Source organism: Aquarana catesbeiana, linkage group LG07 (genome assembly GCF_042186555.1).
Source record: "Aquarana catesbeiana isolate 2022-GZ linkage group LG07, ASM4218655v1, whole genome shotgun sequence".
Classification (NCBI taxonomy): Eukaryota; Metazoa; Chordata; class Amphibia; order Anura; family Ranidae; genus Aquarana; species Aquarana catesbeiana.
The window spans coordinates 270,272,029-270,281,394 of NC_133330.1; positions in this window are offsets into that span (position 1 = coordinate 270,272,029).

Consider the following 9,366-nt stretch of genomic DNA (forward strand, 5'->3'; position numbering starts at 1 on the left):
TGATAGGACCTTGTTGTCGGAAATTCCAACCATGTGTAGGCTCCATCACACATTTTCCATGGGAATTTCCGACACACAAAGTTTGAGAGCAGGCTATAAAATTTTCTGACAACAAAATCCGTTGTCGGAAATTCCGATCGTGTGTACACAAATCCGACACACAAAGTGCCACGCATGCTCAGAATAAATTAAGAAACGAAAGCTATTGGCTACTGCCCCATTTATAGTCCCGACGTATTTGTTTTACGTCACCGCGTTCAGAATGATCGGATTTCCCGACAACTTTGTGTGACAGTGTGTATGCAAGACAAGTTTGAGCCAACATCCATCGGAAAAAATCCATGGATTTTGTTGTCAGAATGTCCGATCAAAGTCCGACCGTGTGTACAGGGCATAAGGTTACATGTACACTAGCCTAACCCGACCGTGAACGCAGGAAAATGCAAAATGCATTTTTGATGCGTTTTCCAGCAGCCAGTGGTCAAAATGTTCCTATCTTGGACTTGATTTTTCCTCGTTCAAGAGGGGGAGGTTTAACCTCGCCTAAATGCAGCAGCTTCTAAACTCTATGTGTACATTGACGCATAGGCTTTTATGGAGTTGAGTTTAAGAGCTTTGGCAAAAAAAACGCCAAAAGCTCCTAAACTCAAGTTTATTAACTGCCACATGTACATGAAGCCTAGAGCTTCATGTACACTACAGTTTCTAAACCATAAAAGCCTGTGTGTCCATGTACACATAGGCTTTTAGGATTGATTCAACCTCTCCTGAACGCGGAAGAATCGTGTTCAGTATAGGAATGTTTTGACTGCCGGCCGCAAAACGCATTAAAATCGCAGCTGGCGGTCATATTAGGCTATGCGAACATGAAGTCGTTTTGGCTTACTTCTCTCTGAGTCCTATGTACATAGTTACATTTCTAATACTTCTCCTGTGGGCTACTACAAAACAGCCTGTCTCAGAGAGACAACAATTAGCCTATACTAGGCAACACACTGGAATACCCGACCTGAACATTGACGTAACTCAACAACTGGAGTTCCCAGAACATCATTACATTAAGCCCTTATCCTAAAGCGTAACTTCACTCAAAAGGGAAAGTTTCACATTTGGTATATTTTTTTTATGGGAGGGGTACCTGGTTCTGACCGGTACCTTCTCCCCTTTTCCAGACAGAACACCACACCGGATCCACCGGAAGACAAACTACAGGTCCCAGAAGGCTGCGGGACCATTAACAAAGTGCAGCGTGGCTTGCGCAGTGGGAAGCCAGCTATGAAGTCGCAAGGACTCACAGCTGGCTGCTCACAGTTAACATGCTGGTGTCCCCAACATCGGTGAAGAATCGGCTCAGGTGAGGACAGTGCTGGATCCCTGGACAGGTGAGTGTCTGTTTATTAGAGGTGAGCAGCTACAGTTTTTGTAGCTGCTGACTTTTAATTTTTTCATAATTGACTGCAGCTACTCTTTAGGCACTTATAGATATGAGATGATAGGCACTCGTTCCATCTGAAAATGGCCAGATTCAGTGATAATGTTAAGCCTTTGAGGATTTAGTACAACATGTGAGCTCACCACTGTTGAGGGGAATCGGTCACCACACCGATTATGAATCTGGTTCATGTTGCTACTGTTGTCCACCCACTCTTGTAAATCTGATAAATCAGTCCCTGTGGCAGTGGTAGGCCATTGTTGTCTGCTGCTTCACCATTGACAAAAACTTGTACATTTAACACATTTAAGGAATTCTCTAAAGACTTCTTAGCCTGAAGGCAGCCATAAAGTTCCTGCATGTTCAACCACTTCTCTGAAGTCTGTCAGGCTTGAGGGACACAGCAGTTATCAGCCCAAAAAATTCAACTAACTTTTCCCCACCTCCCACTTTGGCCAAAAACAAATGTTGGTGGGTATTATAAAGTATATATATTCATGAAAAATGTTCCTTTATCTGGCAGAAATAAGGCCATCATTTTACTTTCTTGATACCAGACTTGATGTCCAGCAAACTCATGCTGTGTCCATCTTGTCTCATGTTAGGGGCCCCATCATGCTGGCTGATTGCATCAAAATTTCAACATGGTGTATGCAGAAAGTGACTTTGCTGAATCACATGACTGGCATTTACCGCAGCCAAAGATTCTTTCGACCCAGCTGTTTTTATTTAGTCTGGGAAATATGACACATTTTAAAGGAATCAAGTGAGTTTGGAGGTTACGGGAATATTCCTCATAAATAGAAACTCCCTGAATGGTTTAAAAGGGAACTAATCTCAGAATGTAAGAAGTGAAAAGGGCTGAGACCAGTTACACAGCACTGGTAGGAGGATGAGAAGGGGGGGGGGGGGGGGTGTAACACAGGAAGCTTATTACTTTTCATGGTCCAGAAATCAGGCTGTTTGTTTGTCTGCAGAGATACTTACTCAGTTCCTGTCAGTTGTATTACTAGTGGTGGCGGCTGTGCTATCTTTACTGCACATGCTGTGTCACTAAGGGCTTACTGTGACCTTGGTACCCTCTGATTTAAAGGACAAGGAAGAGTAATCATAAATCACCTGTATAAAAAAGGGACACATATTTAAAATTCATATATGGAATTGTAGGAAAATCATCCCATACTAACCTTATGAAAAATGTTATCAGTGTAAACAATTATTTAGCACACAATGCAATTACAGCCTAAAATGCATCTGTTTCTGTTGAAAGCACAAACACTTAAGCGTTACCTAAAAATTGAATTTTGATAAATAGTATTGTATGTATCTTCAAATCTTGCCAAACATCATAGCATCTAATTTTTTTCTTAATATTTATGACAGATTTATTCTCAATATTTATGATACAAAAGCAGGTAAGAATCTGCAGGTAAAGTGAAACCTCACTTTTGTTGAAGACCAAAAAAAAACAGAGCGCCCATTAGAAGAAACTATGAGAATGGAAATATGGGAACTGACTTCACTGATTGATTGGTTTATAAACATTGTCAGAACAGATTGGAGAAAAATCACAGATAGTCATGTTTCTTGAATCTAGACCAGGGGTCTCCAAACTTTCTAAACAAAGGGCAAGTTTACTGTACTTCAAACATTAGCAGGGGCCAGACTGTGGAGAAAATGGCTTGGCATCAGTGGGAGTAAACAATGTTCCATCATTGGTATTAGTGAGAGTAATAGTGCCCCATCTTTGGTGTCAGTGGAAGGAATAGTGCCCCATCATTGATATCAATAAGAGGAATAGTGCCCCATCATTGATGTCAGTGGGAGGAATAGTGCCCCATCATTGGTGCAAGTGGGAGGAATAGAACCCCATCATTGATGTCAGTGGGAGGAATAGTGCCCCATCATTGATGCCAGTGGGAGGAATAGTGCCCCATCATTGATATCAATAGAAGGAATAGTGCCCCATCATTGATGTCAGTGAGAGGAATAGTGCCCCATCATTGGTGTAAGTGTGATGAATAGAACCCCATCATTGATGTCAGTGGGACGAATAGTGCCCCATCATTGATTCCAATGGGAGGAATAGTGCCCCATCATTGATGTCAGTGGGAGGAATAGTGCCCCATCATTGATGTCAGTGGGAGGAATAGTGCCCCATCATTGGTGTCAGTGGAAGGAATAGTGCCCCATCATTGGTGTCAGTGGGACGAATAGTGCCCCATCCTTGATGTCAGTGGGAGGAATAGTGCCCCATCACTGTTATCCATTGGAAGAATAGTGCCCTATCATTGTTATCCATTGGAAGAATAGTGCCCCATCATTGTTATCCATTGGAAGAATAATGCGCTATTGTTGCTATCAATGGGAGGGATAGTATTCCATCGCTGGTGTTGGTGAGAGGACTCGTGCCCCATTGTCACTGTCAGTGGAGGGAATAATGCCCCAAGGGCCAGATAAAAGCAAGCAGAAGGACCACATCCAGCCCCCGGGCCGCAGTTTGGAGACTATTGATCTAGATGATGACACCTTTAATGTTTTGTATAACCATCCACATGAGAGTTTTCATCTGCTAGCGTTCCCCATTCTGGGGAATGATGACTTTTCTAACTACAGTGTGGTTTTTAACTGACAACTTCCTGTTACTTAAAAGCTAAATTTAGATCTACGCTCAAAAAGGAAATAAGATGAAAACACTTCAAGTGACACTGTCACCGTGCCCAAGCAGGTAAATGTTTCTCCACAAAGCCCCCCAAACCCCTTTTTTGTGCTCCCTTGCTGCACCAGGTGACGCTACCCAGTGTTTCCCAATATTGGGGAACGTGACCTCCTTCTCGTGCCAGTGCTTGGTCCTAGCAGCCAATTGTTATGCCCAAATAATGTCACATGACAAGGGGGAGGGGGTGACCTCGCCGATCCACCTGGTTGCCAACACCCCTCTGATGGAGGAATGAGTGGTTGGGGAGCACAGGCAAGATGAGTATAAGGGGATCAAGGGGGTTGAAGACATTCTGTCACTAGGAGCATATATTTGAAAAAAATAATAATAAAGGAGAGTTCCAGTCGGTTTTCTTAAAATCAAAAGTCAGAAGCTACAAAAACTGTTGCTGCAGACTTCTAATAAACAGACACTTACCTTTATCAGGATCCAGTGCTGTGCTCACCAGTGGGGGTGCTAAGGACCGTCTTTGGTTTTCAGCACCGACATCTTAACTGTGGGTGCATGCACGATCCGCACTGCGCCTTGTGGATGGTCCCACAATCTTCTGGGACCTGTGACATGTCCCAGAAGACTGCTGGGAGGGGGGCGAGAACTTCTGCTCAGGTGGCCTAGGTGATCCAAGCGGAAGCAGAAGTGGCAGGGGATACATGTCTAAACCACGCCCCCCCCCCCCAAAAAAAGAAGCCAAATGTCAAAGAGGAGCAGGGGATGAGGCCTTAAAGCGGAAATTCCCCTTTTGAGTTGAGTTCCACTTTAAGGCTGCTATTCCTAACTCCCTCGTGAAAATACTGCCTAGACACCTTCAATACTCTGAATCACAGATCCAAAACAATTGTGAAATAACTAAGTTATATAGCCCCTTAAATAGCATTCCCCATGAAAGGTCTACACTTACCTTGATGCTCTGTGGCTGTAGTCAGTGTAGCAGCAGGGTGAGGGCCAGGAAGCGAGCAAGTATGAACAGGGGAAGTTCTGTCCTGCTGGGGCAAGCATGTCATCAGTCGCTAGGATGTTGGCGGTTTGATAAAGACAGTGCAGCAGGTAGAACCTGACCCTATCTGCAGACCCGATGCAACACCGTGGTGGGCCAGAATTGTCTGTCAGGGTGTAGTTTGGAGACCCCTGCTTTTAAAGTGACCCTGTTTCTATACCAAAATGTCCCAGAAAACATGATCCACCAAATTCCACTGGGAAACCAACATTTTCAGGAGTGTCAATCTCTATGGTCTCTCCCAGCTCTAATGAGGCATACACGGTCGGACTTTTTGACCGGACTTGTCCGACAGACTTTCCAGCGGACTTCCGACGGACTTTTTAACGAACGGACTTGCCTACACACGATCACACCAAAGTCCGACGGATTCGTACGTGATGACGTACACCGGACTAAAATAAGGAAGTTGATAGCCAGTAGCCAATAGCTGCCCTAGCGTCGGTTTTTGTCCGTCAGACTAGCATACAGACAAGTGGATTTCTAGGTCCGGCTGAGTTACGACGTAAAGATTTGAAGCATGTTCCAAATCTAAAGTCCGTCAGATTTGCGACTGGAAAAGTCTGCTGAAGGTCCGGTGAAACCCACACACGATCGGATTGTCCGCCGGATTTGGTCCGTCGGCGTCCGACGGACAAGTCCAGTCGAAAAGTCCAACCATGTGTACGCCCCATTAGGGTTGCTTTAAAACAGACTTAGGTCCACAGCAGAAATCAAGACCTTTTACACCGAATAACAGAAATAAAATATTTATTGTTAACTTGAAAACAGATGTCTGTAAAGTGTTTTAAATTAATAGAGTATAGTGAGAGAGGCCACCAAGAGACTTATAACCACTCTGGAGGTGCAACAAGCCTCAATGGCTAAGCTTAGAAAAATCATGCATTCAAAAACTATTGCTGTGGGTTATACACCACTCGCAGCCCAATAGAAGAATGATAAAAAAATAGCCATTGATAACTAATACTCCCATGACATTTGACCAACAGTTTGCCATACGGGAGACTCTAAAATCAACAGGAAGAAGGTTCTATGGACTGAGGAGACCAAATTTTTACTTTGGGCATCAGACTAAACACTTATGTTTTTGGTTTACGCAAGCCAAACACTTCACATCAACATGAAAACACACAATCTCCCAATCCCCATTGTGAAGCATGGTGATGGCACCAGAATGCTGCCGAGATGTTTCTTGGTAGCAGGGTCTGATGGGCTTATGAAGAAAGAGGGTAGAATCAATACAGCAAAATACAGGGAAATCCTAGAGGAAAACTATCTGCAAGAGACATGAGCATAGAGATTTGTTTTCCAGCAGGATGATGACCCCAAACACAAAGCCAAAACTATACAAGGATGGTTAAAAGCAACAGTATTAGCCATAGCTATTTTCAGCCCCATTTTTAACGACCAATACTTACCTGACAGTGTGCTATCCGGATAAATAGACAAACAGAAAAAAGGAGCCTACTCCAGGTGTCTGGGCCACAAAAATCTCCTCCCCCTCAGATAGGGATGCTGGCTCAATATGCAAAGTAGCATGTAGAGAGAAATTCAATCCGGATGGCCACCCTCCAACAATAATTTCTTTATTAGTTAAAAACCATACAGCAAGAGATGGAATCAACAGCTAACATGTTTCACACCGTGACTACTGGTGCTTACTCATAGCTCTGAGCTATGAGTAAGCACCAGTAATCACGGTGTGAAACATGTTAGCTGTTGATTCCATCTCTTGATGTATGGTTTTTAACCAATAAAGAAATTGTTGGAGTGCGGCCATCTGGATTGAATTTCTCTCTACACACTTACCTGACAGTGATTCTGGGCTCTCTTGAGCGAGCATCACAACTGTGACTCATGGCTGCTCTCAAAGACTAACGTTTAGGCAGAGCTGATCATGAGTCCTGCCCTTTGACACTTCTTGTTTGCAGCCCTCAGCCAGTTTACGAATGTGAAATAAATCAGGTTCTTCAGCTCCACACATAATTCAGCAGTTTTTCAGGAAATATATTCTTGCACCTTAATTAGGCAAAAATGTATGTGCAATATAGGTATCACAAGTCCAAAACAAATTAAATACCTTTTTTCCTATTAAATATCAGCCTAGTAACCACATTTTAACTGTTATTTCAAAAGGTGATTATATATTTGCTTCCATAAGGTAAGTTCAGCCCACAATACAACTTTGCAGCTCGTCATGAACATGGTTTGGCACTCAGCTTCTGCTAAGTTCAACGTGCCTGTCATAAAGGCTAAGAACCAACACTATTTCTCTAAGAGAGAGTGAGGGGTCTTCCATCAATCCCATGCATGTATAGACAACAAAGGAATAAAGAAAAAGAGGGCGCACCAGCCTTGTGCATTATCCTTTGATAGATTTATTAAAAGAATTCATTAATTAAAAACTACTCACAAGCATGTGAAAAAAAAACGCAACATGAAAGCCTTAAACTGATGGCAATCGGTCTGATATCGACAGTCTTCAGGTGATGAAGGAGAGGACATGAGGACCACTGCTGGCTGATGCGTTTTGAAGGGATACCTTCTTCCTCAGAGCCTGGCAGTGCTACCTTCGGCTACTTAAATACGCATCCATGGCATGCATTCTTGAGAGGCCCCGGGGCCCCACCCACTGTTGTAGTTGGTCCAGTGAAGGGGCAGGGCTTCAGTGACAACTAGAGAATATGTCCATACATATATAAATATGTGTGTGTGTACAATGCTAGACTCACATAGACACATAGACCCATATTTGTACATTGCAGGTCCCTATAATTAGTACAAGAGCTATTCAAATACTATAACCATAGATATGTTCATACATAGGTAGAGTGCCATGGAAATCTGAATCTTAGCACATAGATGTATTGATCCATTGTCAGAAACCATGAAAACAGGCTGAGACAGAAGTACAGTTAAATCACACTTGTTTAATAATAAAATAATAATAATGCAATAAAAAATAATAATGTTTAATAATAAAAGTAAAAAGAACAAACGTAGTCAAAACTTAGCCAAAGTTCAGTAACCAGAACGGATAGTCAGCCAAGCCAGAAGTCAGGGATCAATGTAGTGGAACAGCAAGCAGGATCTGGAGCCAGAATGGATGTCAGCAAAGCCAGTCTTTAAACAGGAACACAGTAGTTTCTTGTGATGTGACCAAGGCGAAGGCAGAGCTCCTCTGGACTTGACAGCTTAAGTAGGCAGGTCTGACGAGCAGGATGATCAACAGCTGAGTAACTGTGGAGAGAGATGGGAGCTGGCAATTAGCCAACAGCTGAGTGGCCAGCTCAGAGAAGGAAGGGCTTAGCCCAGCCCTGATATCCATATGATCTATATTGGCATGTACCGATGCTTATGTGTGGTGGCTGCCACACCAACTAATACCGCTGCTGTATGTGGTGGCTGCTCCGTCCTGGCAGTCTAAGTGGCATCTGGAATGCACGCCACATTGTTTACTTTCTAGACAACCGGGAAGTGCGGTCCAGACATAATTTCCTGCTTGCCCACTGTCCCGGAGGGCAGCCGTCAGCCACTAGTGGCGGCCACCATTTTGGTGTAGTCTTCACATAGAGAACAAAGCAGAGATCTCTGCGTTTACTCCATGTGAAGAGTGGAATACACATATAGAAAGAGAGAAGAGAGGAGGCAATTGTTTGCAAATAATCCATCTTACCCTCCATAATAAGAGGGCAAAAGGGTGTTATAGACAACACATGATCAGATGATACCTGTACACAGTATTAAACTGAAGGATCATTTAAATTTTTGCCCACCAGCAGCACCTGCTTGCCTTCCCCTGCCACTCCATTTGACTGCTACATACAAAGGAAAATGCTTGCTACTTCTTGGTGTGGGGGATCATGTGATTCACCCCACTTCCTTTCATATTACAGTGCTGGTGCTTGATCATTGGCCGCTAAGGCACACAGTGCAATCATATGGGGGTAGGAGCCCTAAGTTCCCATTTGTTACCAAAAAAAGTGGAAGGAGAGCAAAGTGAAGGTAACTACAGTATCTCACAAAAGTGAGTACACCCTCACATTTTTGTAAATATTTTATTATATCTTTTCATGTGACAACACTGAAGAAATTACACTTTGCTACAATGTAAAGTAGCGAGTGTACAGCTTGTATAACAGTGTAAATTTGCTGTCCCCTCAAAATAACTCAAAATTGGGCCCAAAGTGTCAATATATTGTGTGGCCACCATTATTTTCC